The sequence below is a fragment of the Microtus oregoni genome, unplaced genomic scaffold, assembly GCF_018167655.1.
Source record: "Microtus oregoni isolate MIOR12 unplaced genomic scaffold, Mior012 000011F_ref0000422, whole genome shotgun sequence".
NCBI lineage: Eukaryota > Metazoa > Chordata > Mammalia > Rodentia > Cricetidae > Microtus > Microtus oregoni.
Window position 1 is genome coordinate 36,751,423 of NW_024543070.1, and position 14,072 is coordinate 36,765,494.

Sequence of the window (14,072 nt, forward strand, 5' to 3'; positions counted from 1 at the left end):
CTACACTTCCTGGTCATCCTGCAGGGGCTACACTGCCTGATACCTCCTATCTCTTCCCATCCCATCCAGCTTACATCCAGATCCCCCCACCCCCTGTCTCCCTCCCTCCCTCCCTTCTTTGGCAGCATAGCACCTCCCAGCTCAGCCTGCTTGGGCACTGGGACCGAACCCGAATCGGGAGGGCAAAGGGGAGGGCGGTAGTTCCTTTGTCTCCATAGCCTGCCTGCAGCAAGCAGGGTGGGCCCTTTGTTTGCGAGCTACCCAAGCAGCACAGAGATCCGATCTGGACACCAGGAAAAACATCACTGGGAAGGTACATCAGTGGGCAAGAAGAACTGATCCTGTAAGAGAAGATCCATAGGGGAGCATTCGGAGGAAAAGATGGCCAGGCGACAATGCAAGAATTCACCCAACAATCTGAAAAACAACATGAAACCACCAGAACCCAGCAACCTCACAACAGGAGGACATGAACACCTTAATCAAGAAGAAGTAGAAAAAACTGACTTTATGAAAGTGATAGAGGCCCTTAAACAGCATATAAAAAACGCCCTTATAGAAATGGATGAGAAGTATAACAGAAAGTTTGAGGAATTGAGTAAATCAGTGAATGATACCCTAGGAAACCAAGGAAAAACAATCAAGCAGATAATGGAAACAGTTCATGACTTGAAAACTGAAATGGAGGCAAAGAAGAAAACACAAACAGAGGGCCGGCTGGACATGGAAAATCTAGGTAAACGAATAGAGACTACAGAAACAAGCATAACCAGCAGAATACAAGAGATAGAAGAAAGAATCTCAGATTCTGAAGATAACATAGAGAAAATAAACGCACTGATCAAAGAAAACAGCAAGTCCAACAAACTCTCATCACAAAACAATCAGGAAATATGGGACACAATAAAAAGACCAAACCTAAGAATAATAGGAGTAGAAGAAGGAGAAAAAGTGCAGCTCAACGGTCCAGAAAATATACTTAATAAAATTATAGAGGAAAACTTTCCCAACCTGAAGAAAGATGTACCTATGAAGGTTCAAGAAGCATACAGAACACCGAATAGGCTGGATCAAAAAAGAAAAAAATCCCCTTGCCATATAATAATCAAAACACAAAGAATACAGAATAAAGAAAGAACATTAAGAGCCGCAAAGGAAAAAGGCCAAGTTACTTATAAAAGTAAACCTATCAGACTTACACCTGACTTCTCTATGGAAACCATGAAAGCCAGAGGGTCCTGGATAGATGTACTGCAAAAACTAAGAGACCATGGATGCAAACCCAGACTACTGTACCCAGCCAAGCTTTCGTTCACTATAAATGGAGAAAACAAAATTTTCCAGGATAAAAACAAATTTAAACAATACGTAGCCACAAATCCAGCCTTACAGAAAATAATAGAAGGAAAATCACTAAACAAGGAGTCCAACAATGACCACAATAACTCAGACATCTAGAGACCCTGCACCAGCGCAACTCAAAGAAGGGAAACACACAAACCTACGACTAAAAAAGTGACCGGAGTTAACAACCACTGGTCATTAATATCACTTAATGTCAATGGGCTCAACTCACCTATTAAAAGGCACAGGCTAAGAGATTGGATACGAAAACAGGATCCAACATTCTGCTGTTTACAAGAAACACACCTCAACCACAAAGACAGGCACCGACTCAGAGTAAAGGGCTGGGAAAAGGCTTATCAAGCAAATGGACCTAAGAAACAAGCAGGTGTGGCCATACTAATTTCTAACAAAGTTGACTTCAAACTTAAGTCAATCAGAAGAGATGGAGAGGGACATTTTGTACTCATAAAAGGAACAATTCATCAGGATGAAGTCTCAATCCTGAATATCTATGCCCCTAATATAAAAGCACCCACGTACGTAAAAGAAACATTATTAAAACTCAAGGCAGCCATCAAACCGCACACACTAATAGTAGGAGACTTCAACATTCCTCTCTCACCAACGGACAGGTCAATAAAACAGAAACCTAACAGAGAAATAGAGAGATTAATGGAGGTAATGAAACAAATGGACTTAACAGACATCTATAGATTATTCGACCTAAAGAGGAAAGAATATACCTTCTTCTCTGCAGCTCATAGAACCTTCTCGAAAATTAACCACATACTCAGTAGCAAAGCTAACGTACACAGTTACAAAAAAATATTAGTAACCACCTGTGTCTTATCAGATCACCATGGATTAAAGTTAGAATTTATCAACAATGCAACCCCCAGAAAGCCTCCAAACTCATGGAAACTGAACAGTCAACTACTGAACCATACGTGGATTAAGGATGAAATAAAGAAAGAAATTAAAGTCTTCCTTGAATTCAATGAAAATAAAGAAACAACATACTTGAACTTATGGGACACTATGAAAGCAGTCCTAAGAGGAAAGTTCATAGCACTAAGTGCCCACTTAAAGAAAACAGAGAAAGCAAATATTGGAGACTTAACAGCCCACCTGAAAGCTCTTGAAAAAAAAAAAAGAAGCAGACTCACCTAGGAGGAGTAGGAGACTGGAAATAATCAAACTGAGGGCTGAAATAAACAAAATAGAAACACAGAAAACAATACAAAGAATCAATGAAACAAAAAGCTGGTTCCTGGAGAAAATCAACAAGATTGATAAACCCCTATCCAAACTAATCAAACGGCAGAGAGAGAATATGCAAATTAATAAGATCAGAAATGAAAAGGGGGACATAACCACAGACACAGAGGAAATTCAGAGAATCATCAGATCTTACTACAAAAGCCTGTATAACACAAAACTGGAAAATGTAAAAGAAATGGACACTTTTTTAGATAAATACCATAGACCAAAGTTAAACCAGGACCAGGTAAACAATCTAAACAGACCTGTTCGTCGTGAAGAATTAGAAGCTGTTATCAAAAACCTCTCTACCAAAAAAAGCCCAGGACCAGATGGTTTCAATGCAGAATTCTACCAGAACTTCCAAGAAGAGCTAATACCTATACTCCTTAATGTATTCCACAATATAGAAACAGAAGGGTCATTACCTAATTCCTTTTATGAAGCTACAGTTACTCTGATACCAAAACCACACAAAGACTCAACCAGGAAAGAGAATTATAGGCCAATCTCACTCATGAACATCGACGCAAAAATCCTCAACAAAATACTGGCAAACCAAATCCAAGAACACATTAGAAAAATTATCCATAATGATCAAGTAGGCTTCATTCCAGAGATGCAGGGCTGGTTCAACATACGAAAATCTATCAATGTAATCCATCATATAAATAAACTGAAAGAAAAAAACCATATGATCATTTCATTTGATGCTGAAAAAGCATTTGACAAAATTCAAAATCCCTTTATGATAAAAGTATTGGAGAGATTAGGGATACAAAGGTCATACCTAAATATAATAAAAGCTATATACAGCAAGCCGACAGCTAACATCAAATTAAACGGAGAGAAACTCAAAGCCATCCCACTTAACTCAGGAACACGACAAGGCTGTCCACTCTCACCATACCTCTTCAATATAGTGCTTGAAGTTCAAGCAATAGCAATAAGACAACATAAGGGGATCAAGGGGATTCGAATTGGAAAGGAAGACGTTAAACTTTCGTTATTTGCAGATGATATGATAGTGTACGTAAGCGACCCCCAAAACTCCACCAAAGAACTTTTACAGCTGATAAACAGCTTTAGTAATGGGCAGGATACCAGATCAACTCCAAAAAATCAGATGCCCTCTTATACACAAAGGATATGGAAGCAGAGAGGGAAATCAGAGAAGCTTCACCATTCACGATAGCCACAAACAGCATAAAATATCTTGGGGTAACTCTAACCAAGGAAGTGAAAGATCTATTTGACAAGAACTTTAAGGCATTGAAGAAAGAAATTGAAGAGGATACCAGAAAATGGATGGACCTCCCTTGCTCTTGGATTGGGAGGATCAACATAGTAAAAATGGCAATTCTACCAAAGGCAATTTATAGATTCAATGCAATCCCCATCAAGATCCCATCAAAATTCTTCACAGATCTGGAGAGAACAATAATCAGCTTTATATGGAAAAACAAAAAACCCAGGATAGCCAAAACAATCCTATACAATAAAGAATTGTCTGGAGGCATTACCATCCCTGACTTCAAACTTTATTACAGAGCTACAGTAATGAAAACAGTGTGGTACTGGCATAAAAACAGAGAAGTCGACCAATGGAATCGTATAGAAGACCCAGATTTTAACCCACAAACCTATGAACACCTCATTTTCGATAAAGGAGCTAAAAGAATACAATGGAAGAAAGAAAGCATCTTCAACAAATTGGGCTGGCACAACTGGATGTCAACCTGTAGAAGAATGAAAATAGACCCATATCTATCACCATGCACAAAACTCAAGTCCAGATGGATTAAAGACCTCAATATCAGCCCGAACACACTGAACCTGATAGAAGAGAAAGTGGGAAGTACCCTACAACAGATGGGCACAGGAGATTACTTCCTATGTGTAACCCCAACAGCACAGACATTAAGGGCAACATTGAGTAAATGGGACCTACTACATCTGAGAAGCTTCTGTAAAGCAAAGGTGACTGGGAGAAGATCTTCTCCAACCCCGCAACAGACAAAGGTCTGATCTCCAAAATATATAGAGAACTGAAGAAACTAGACTTTAAAATGCTAATTAACCCAATTAAAAGATGGGGCACTGAACTAAACAAAGAATTCTCAACAGAAGAAGTTCAAATGGCCAAAAGACACTTAAGGTCATGCTCAACTTCCTTAGCAATCAGGGAAATGCAAATCAAAACAACTTTGACATATCATCTTACACCTGTCAGAATGGCTAAAGTCAAAAACACCAATGATAGCCTGTGCTAGGGGAACCCTCATCCATTGCTGGTGGGAATGCAATCTTGTGCAGCCACTGTGGAAGTCAGTGTTTCGGTTTCTCAGGAAATTCGGGATCAACGTACCCCTAGACCCAGCAATACCACTCTTGGGTATATACCCAAGAGATGCCCTATCATATGACAATAGCATTTGTTCAACTATGTTCATAGCAGTATTATTTGTAATAGCCAGAACCTGGAAACAACCTAGATGCCCTTCAATGGAAGAATGGATGAAGAAAGTATAGAATATATACACATTAGAGTACTACATTGCGGTAAAAAACAATGACTTCTTGAATTTTGCATGCAAATGGATGGAAATAGAAAACAATATCCTGAGTGAGGTATCCCAGACCCAAAAAGATGAACATGGGATATACTCACTCATGATTGGTTTCTAGCCATAAATAAGGGTCATGGAGACTGCAATTGGTGAACCTAAAGAAACTAAATAAGAAGGTGAATCCAAGGAAAAACATATAGTTATCCTCTTGGCTATGGGAAGTAGACAAAATTGCCGGGGAGAAAATTGGGGTCTTGGGGGTGGGGTGGGATGTGGGTAAGGGGATATGGGGAGAGAAAAGTTAGAAGGGAAGGGGGGGGAACTTGGGGAAACAGGAGGATTGGGATAAAGGAAGGTTGGACAGGGGAGCACGGAAGCACAATTCTTAGTTAAGGGAGCCACTTTAGGGTTGGCAAGAGACTTGACCCTAGAGTGGCTCCCAGGAGCCCATGGTGATGTCCCCAGTTAGTTCCTTGGGCAGCTGAGGATAGGCAACCTGAAATGACCCTATCCTATAGCAATAGTGACGAATATCTTGCATACCACTATAGAACCTTCATCTGGTGATGGATGGGGATAGAGACAGAGACCCACACTGGAGCACTGGTCTGAGCTCCCAAGGTCCCAATGAGGAGCGGAAGAAGGGAGAAAATGAGCAAGGAAGTCGGGACCATGAAAGGCGCACCTACCCACTGAGATAAGGGGGCTGATCTAGTGGGAGCTTACCAAGGCCAGCTGGACTGTGACTGAAAAAGCATGGGATAAAACCGGACTCTCTGAACATGGCAAACAATGAGGGCTGATGAGAAGCCAAGGACAATGGCACTGGGTTTTTATCCTACTTCATGTTCTGGCTTTGTGGGAGCCTAGCCAGTTTGGTTGTTCACCTTCCTAGACATGGACGGAGGGGGGCGGACCTTGGACTTTCCACAGGGCAGGGAACCCTGCCTGCTCTATGGACTAGAGAGGGAGGGGAAGAGGAGTTTGAGGGAGGGGGAGAAGGGTGGGAGGAGGGGAAGGGAAATAGGAGGCTGGGAGGAGGCGGATACTTTTTTTTCCTTTTCTCAATAAAAAAAAAGAAAATAAAATAAAAAAAATAAAATCCCATTTCAAAAAAAATAAAAAATAAATAAAAAATAAAACCCAAACAGTCCTTTCGTGTAAAAAAATAATTTAGCCTCATGTTCTTATCTTCTGTAGCTATTACAGAATACTTGAGATTAGGTCATTTATAAAGAATAAGGATTTTTTTGCTTATGATTCCGGAGTTTATGAAGTCCAAAGTTGGCATCAACATCTATTCAACTTCATGCTGCTCAGTTCGTGACAGGAAGAAAAGTGAGAACAAGAGGCGTGGACTTGCCTTGTAGCAACCTGATCTCATGGTGACTAGTCCATTACTATGAGAGTAAGAACTTATTCGTTATATGACAACATTGACCTATTTATGGTTATTCCAACCTCAATACACAAATATAATTCACTAGGTTCTGCCCACTAATACTTTTCTATTGAGGAAATAAGTTTCTCACCCATGAACTTGGTAGGTACATTGAAATCATAGCATCCAATATGATGGTGTTTGAAGTTGGGGACTAAGTAGTGATTAGATCAGAAGTTGAGACGCTGTGGGAATTACTGTTTTTATGGCAAAGACATGAAATGAATGACGTTTGTTGCCGTGAAGAGACACCATAACCGTGGCAACTCATAAAGGGAAAGTATTTCATTATGGCTGGCTTACGGTTTCACCAGTTTAGTCTAATATCATCACAGTGGGAAGCACGGCAGCAGGCAGGCAGACATGGTGAGTGAGAAAGAACAAAGAATTCTATTTCTGAAGGCAGCAGGAAGAAAGAGATACTGAGCCTGGCTTGAGCATTTGAAACTCCAAAATCCATTCCAGTGACACACTTCCTGCAACAAGGTCATACCTCCTAATCCCCATCAAGTAGGGTCACTCACTAATGATCAGTCATTTAAATTTATGAGGTTATGTGAGTCATTCCTTTCAAACCACCACAGATGATTCCTTCTCTTTTCTTCTTCCTTCCTCCTCCTTTTTTTCCCTTCTCTTTCCATGGACCTGTCTCACAGACACACAAGATATGGTAGTAGTCTTTTGACCAGAAAGAGTGCTCACCTAACACTGGACCTACCAAGGCCCAAATATTAGACTACCTAACTTCCAGAACCATAAAAGGTAAATAGTTACTGTTTATGCCATTGGATCAATGGTATAGTGTACCATGCTGTAGAAGCACAAGCTTGCCATTATGTAGCTATTTCTTCTGAACCCAAAACTTTCTCTCCTGAAGCATGGAGGAAGGTTCATAATACCGAAAAAATTTACAAATCCCAAAACAAAACAAGAAAAGTGTTATAAGACTCAAGAATCTCACTAAACAATAGAACTCCCAAGGTGTCTTGCCTATGTGAGTACAATCAATCAGCAATTGCTGGGAAGAAGACTATCATATACAGAACTCTCTACTAGTTAGGCAAGAAGCTCCAGAGGTACAACTTCCGTGAGGAGCACGTAGGCTGGAGTAAGACCTTTGATGATACAGATGATTTTGAGGCCTCTGTTGCTTGATAATGAAGTAACTCCAGTGTCCTCCTGGATTCACCAATTAGACTCCTGTGATCTGTCACCAGGATTCTATCTAGAATAAACATACTCTTCCACAGAAGACACACCTTTGGCTAAGCATTATAAACCGTTCGCTAGCTTACTGTGATGGTTTTAAATGACAGAGGTCTACCGATGTATCCTACTGAGCCGCCTTATTATGTATCAGTCCTGAATTTTAAAAGGACCAGTCTTTGTCTAGATGGATATACAAATCAAGAATCTTGATGTATGTTTATAAAATACTAGCAAGTACCGCCACAAGTCTTGCTTTCATAAAATGTGAAATCAGGGCCTAGGAGAACATCTTAGTACAGCACACAGCGTGAGCCTCTGTGTCTGATTCCCAGCACCTAGGGAAAGCCTTGGTGAGATGCAAACAAGTGTGTCTCTGAGGCTTGCTGCCAGTCAGTCTGACTGAGTGGGTCCGCCCCAGGCTCAGTACAATTGGCAGAACTAGTTGCTAAAGCCCTATAACACCACACCTTATTTGCAGTAGCCAGAGAAATCAAGCTGCAGTTGAGCTGCAAGCTTCATCTCCTCTGGACAACTTTTATTTTTTTGTTTTTTTTTGTTTGTTTGTTTGTTTTTTTGTTTTTCGAGGCAGGGTTTCTCTGTAGCTTTGGAGCCTGTCCTGGAACTAGCTCTGTAGACCAGGCTGGTCTCGAACTCACAGAGATCCACCTGCCTCTGCCTCCCGAGTGCTGGGATTAAAGGCGTGCGCCACCACCGCCCAGCTTGGACAACTTTTATAATGCCTGATTTTGTAAGCAGAGACTGCTCGTTCATTTCCCAGCTGCCCACATCCAAATAATCACACGAAACTATATTACAACACTGTTTACCTATAAGATCTGTCTTCTTAGTAAGCAACTCTGATATCTTAAATTAATCCATTTCCATTAATCTGTGTGTCTCCACGAGACTGTGGCCTATCAGTAAGGTTCCAGTGTCTGTCTCCTTTGGCAGCTACACTGCATCCCCTTGACTCCACCTACCCTCTATATATCTCTGTTCGGGTTTCCCACCTGGCTTTACTCATTATCCAATAAAAGAAACACATATACAGGCCACCAGGAAATGGGCATCAACGGTCTTGCTCAGATGGGAACCCCTGGTACAAAAGGGATACAACTGTTATGGAAATAAACTGCTCTCTGATGAAATTTGAGGTCTACTCCAAAGAGAATTCATATGTGGTACGATGAACCCAAAATAAAATTTAATACTTATTACTAGGTCTGACATATTACTAAAATTAGTAAATTTTACATTTCAAACATTCTGAGGATATTAGGTCAAGGATTGTATATGCATTGTGATATTAAAGAAATGTGAATTCGATATTCCAGTGCACAGCCCCTGTGTGATTGTTGCAGATTATTCAACAATAATGCCACAAATGAAACAATGAGGAATATCCTACATGAAGAAAGGGTAAAAGTTAACAAGTAAATCGCTCTAAAAATACCATCACAATCTTGATTTCAAGATAATTTTCATTGCAGCTTGGATATTGACTATCCCCTTGTATCACCGCAGAAAAAAAGTATGAGACTTGAAACTTGCTGATGTTCAACTATTTCCCTGCAGAAAGTGGAAAATCTTTATCCTGCAGTGGAAACAGGTGTTCTCCAGGGAAAGAATATGATCACAGCTCAGAATATAAGCAGATGTGTCTGGAATAGGGAATGGGGACTTGAGGAGCTCTGCGAGTATTTGCCTTTAGCTTCTCAGGTGTGCTTCCAGAGTGTCCTTATTCAAAATATCTGATCTGTTCAGAAACACTGAGTGATGTGCGGAAATACTTCTGTACTGGATGGTTTTGTGTGTCAACTTGACACAAGCTAAATTCATCAGAGAGGAAGATGCCTCAGTTGAGGAAATGTCTCCATTAGATCCAGATGTAAGGCATTTTCTCAATGATTGAGAATGCAGGAGACCCAGCACATGGGGGTGGGGCCAACCCTGGGCTGGTGGTTCTGGGTTCTATAAGAAAGCAGGCTGAGTGAGCCATGGGAAGCAAGCCAGAATGCAGCCCCCTTTCCTGGCCTCTGCATCAGCTCCTGCCTCCAGGTTCATGCCCTGTCCTGAGTTCAAGTCCTGACTTCCTTTGGTGATGAACAGCAAGGTAGAAGCTGAATAAACCCTTTCCTCCTCAACTTGCTTTTGTTCATATTGCATTTTGCAGCAATAGAAAATCTAACTAAGACAACTTTATAATGATAGTATTATCCCTTGTCCTTAAAGTGGGGTCTGCACTTAACAGTAGTCATGTTCTAGAAAACAACATACAATTCGTGTAGCTAAAATGTTTGCCCAGGATATCCTACTATGTATTCAGACATATTATTTAGTACTAAGATTATGACAATAAAACCATCCATGTGCCCACATTTATGAATAATTAAATTGAGTACAATATTTTCAAATATGAATTCTGTAGATATTTTAATCCAATGGTTCTTAACCTGTGGGTTTTGTCCTTTGGGAGTCAAATAATTGTAGTTGGAGACTACTCGTTCAGTCCCAGCTGCACAGACCCGAATAACCACACAGAAACTATATTAATTACAACACTGTTTGACAAACCACTCAGGCATATTTCTACTTAGCTCTTATATCTTACATTAGCCCATTTCCATTATTTTGTATTTTACCCTAAGGCTCATGGTGTGTTACCTCTTATTTCTTTAGCTGCTACATGGCATCGCTCTGATTCTGCCCCCTCTCTCTAGAAATCTCTTCCAGCCTAGCTATATTCTTCCCTGCTACAGGCCAAAGCAGTGTCTTTATTAACCAAGGGTAATAAAATATATTCATAGCATACAGAGGGGAATCCCACATCCAATGGCACTTTCATAAGGACCACATATGAAATATTCTGCTGCGTATCATATATTTACATTGTGGATTATAACAGTAGCAAAATTACAGTCATGAAGTAGCAATTAAAATAATTTTATGGTTGGAGGGGGTCACCACAAAATAAGGAACTGTATTAAAGGGCCAGAGCATTAGGAAGGTTGAGAACAGCAATTATTCATCTATGTTAATTTGAAGTAGTTCAAAAACCTTTTAAAGTTTTACTTAAAAAATTTCTGTCATAATAAATTGAATTTGGGGATGGGACCAATTCTTCCACTGAACAATTTAACACCATCTGTAAACCAAAGGTTTAGGACACCTTCTGTAAACCAAAGGTTTAGGATTATAAATCAATCTCAGTAAGTTCTAACAGCTTTCTTTTAGTCTTGCTTCTTTAAGCTTTATCTAGTGTGAGATAGGTAATGTGTCAATTTTGATAGGCTAAAAGATGTCCAGACATTTATTGAACTATGTATGGGTGTGTTTGTAAGGATGAGATTAGCATTTGAATCCATAGATTCCTTACTGGAATGGGCAGGCATCAGTCATCATATTAAGGATTTGAATTATTAAAAGGAAGATGATTTATATTCTCTTTCTCTTTCTCTCTCTCTGTTTCTCTGTCTCTGTCTCTGTCTCTCTCTGTCTCTCTCTCTCCCTCTCTCTCTCTCTCTCTCTCTCTCTCTCTCTCTCTCTCTCTGCGTGTGTGTGTGTGTGTATGCATTCATGTCCTCAGACATAGGGGGTCCTGGGTTTTAGGCTTCCATCTCTGACTTAGAATTCCAGCTCCTCTCCTACACCACTCCCACAGTCACACAGTTCTCAGGCTTTGGAGTTGGACTGTATCATACCTCCATCTTTCATAGTTCTCAGGTTTGCACACAGCAGATGGTGAGACATTTCAGCCTCCACAACTCTCAGGGAGCCAATTCTATTATATATATATATATATATATATATATATATATATATATATATTGGTTCTGTTCCTCTAGAGAATCGTGACAAGTGTATCATGAGTTTCACTCAATTTATCCTGAGAGTAATCTATTCCCTAGAGACACAAAAAAAGAATAATTAAGAAAGCCTGACTAAACACATTAAATGGCGACATAAACATTTCACATTAACAATATTTTATTTTTTCTGGAGCATTTTGCTAATTTCTTGATTAAGAAAACATGAGTGGGGACTGGAGAGCTGGCTCAGAGGCTAAGAGCACTTACTTCTCTTCGTGGGCATGCAGATCCGGTTCCCAGCCATCTGTAACTCACAACCATCTGTGTGTAACTCCAGTGCTAGGGGATCCGAGGCTGTCTTCTGGCCACCTCAGACAAGTGCATGGTGCACATACACACAAACATGCAGACCAAAACCTCATCCACAAAAATAAAAACAAATAAAATGATAGAAACTGATAAACAACAGCAGTAATAACAGTAATGATGATAATGATAACAACAGTAACAATAATAAAATAAAAGCCAACACATAGTAGAGCTGTACTATTGCCAAGATATAATCAAGTAAAAAAAAATCTCAACATAAAATGATCCGGCAAAGCTCTATTAGTAGAGAACATTTAAAACAAAACATCCTATATTCAAATACTCACATCTATATCCTCATCTACATTTCTTCCAATCTACATTAAAAATAAATAATCAAATTCATTCTTTTCATCATTTGAACTTTTACTATTTGGGGAACATTTACATCTTGGCAGGGTTTATATGAAAAAATAAGTCCTACACTAGGTTGGGTATTGCTAAAGTCAAATATATTTTTTTGTGTTGGTTTTTGTCATATGTACCATAAACATAGTCATATCACACATATTTTCAGCATCTCTTATGCATATCTTCATAAAATGTTTTTGTTGTTTTAATTAAGTTGTTCTTTGGAAAAATGGTTGAATGGCAACAATATAACAATGGAAAAGTCATAACTTAGCATCAAAGATTTCTGTCAAATCAGGCACCTGTTGGTCAGTACAGCGTAGATTTAGGTGTATCAATGTCCTAGTGGCCCAGATAACTGTGAATTAATGCAGTGTTACTTTGTATATTAAAAGGAACTTTGCAAACTTGTTCTATCCACGTGTGGTCATATCACAGTCACGCTAGTGACTTATCTGGGTCTGAGCACCTAACGATGAAGATATGTCTAAGAGGTTTTGAAGTAGAATGTTAAAAAAGTGAAAGTATTGAAGAAAGGCTATGTTGATCTTTCCAAAGTGAATTTACAGAGTTTTTCATAATGATGGTAGATGCATTATTATTTCCTGGCTTCTAAGAGATATTTGTTCTTGGGAAGAAGTTTTTTTTTTAAATCCAACAACTCATACAATGTTTGTTTATAGTTCTGAGGGACTATTGTAGATACCATGGCATTCTACAGATGTGTATCCAGATCAGCTGAGTTCATATCTACAATCTTTATTGCTTTGTATGAATATTGGAGAATCTGACAGTCTTCAGTAGGAAAATGGAATATTTGAGATTTTTGATGCCCATCATGTATAAAACCAAGTTTCTTAATTTTCTTGGCTGAAAGATTCAGTATATGAATCTTTCTTATAAAACTTACAAAACAAGTCTATCTTTTCTGTTGCACTGTGTCAGAAAGTTTCCCTTTAGCTCAAAATTTTATGGGAAGTTGTTACAAAGCAATAATATTAAATGTAGATGCAATGTATATGTACATCTTCATTATTTATCTCTTGAAATATTTAAACCAACTCGATAATTCATGTTTCCTCTCTTCAATAATTAATATATATATAAAAACATAAAAATGTGGGCATTTAATAAACATTTAAAGATAATTTTACATCTATGGCACTTAAGACCACTATTCTAGGAAAGTGGAACTGCATATGGTTAACATGACTATATCCTCCCATAGGCAGTGTCCGAAGAGTCAGAGACAAAGCGTTTGGAAAGAAAAAGTAGATTGCATAGTTTTTCATTGTCAGTCCTGAAATTATATCCCCTGACAACTTAGAGATCCCCTATCATGAGTAGTGACCTCCAACTTTCCTGCCTTTCATGGCTCCAAGTGAAGTAATGAAAGTCAGGAGAGCTAAGACCGTTATTTGGGAGTGCGTGAGTGAGATTGCTGATGACCTCAGAAAGTGACAGTCAGGTCTTCTCCCTTAGCTTATTTTTGTGGCACATAGTTAGCTATTGAGGGCAATAAATAAGCTTTAAATAGTTCTGTGAAACAGAAACAAAATTCTCTCTCTCTCTCTCTCTCTCTCTCTCTCTCTCTCTCTCTCATACACACACTCACACGGAGAGACACATATAGACACAAATATTTGGGAACTGCAAATATTGAATAAATATCTGATCTTCAGCTATAGTCTCAGATTAACCTGGCTACTCACAGTA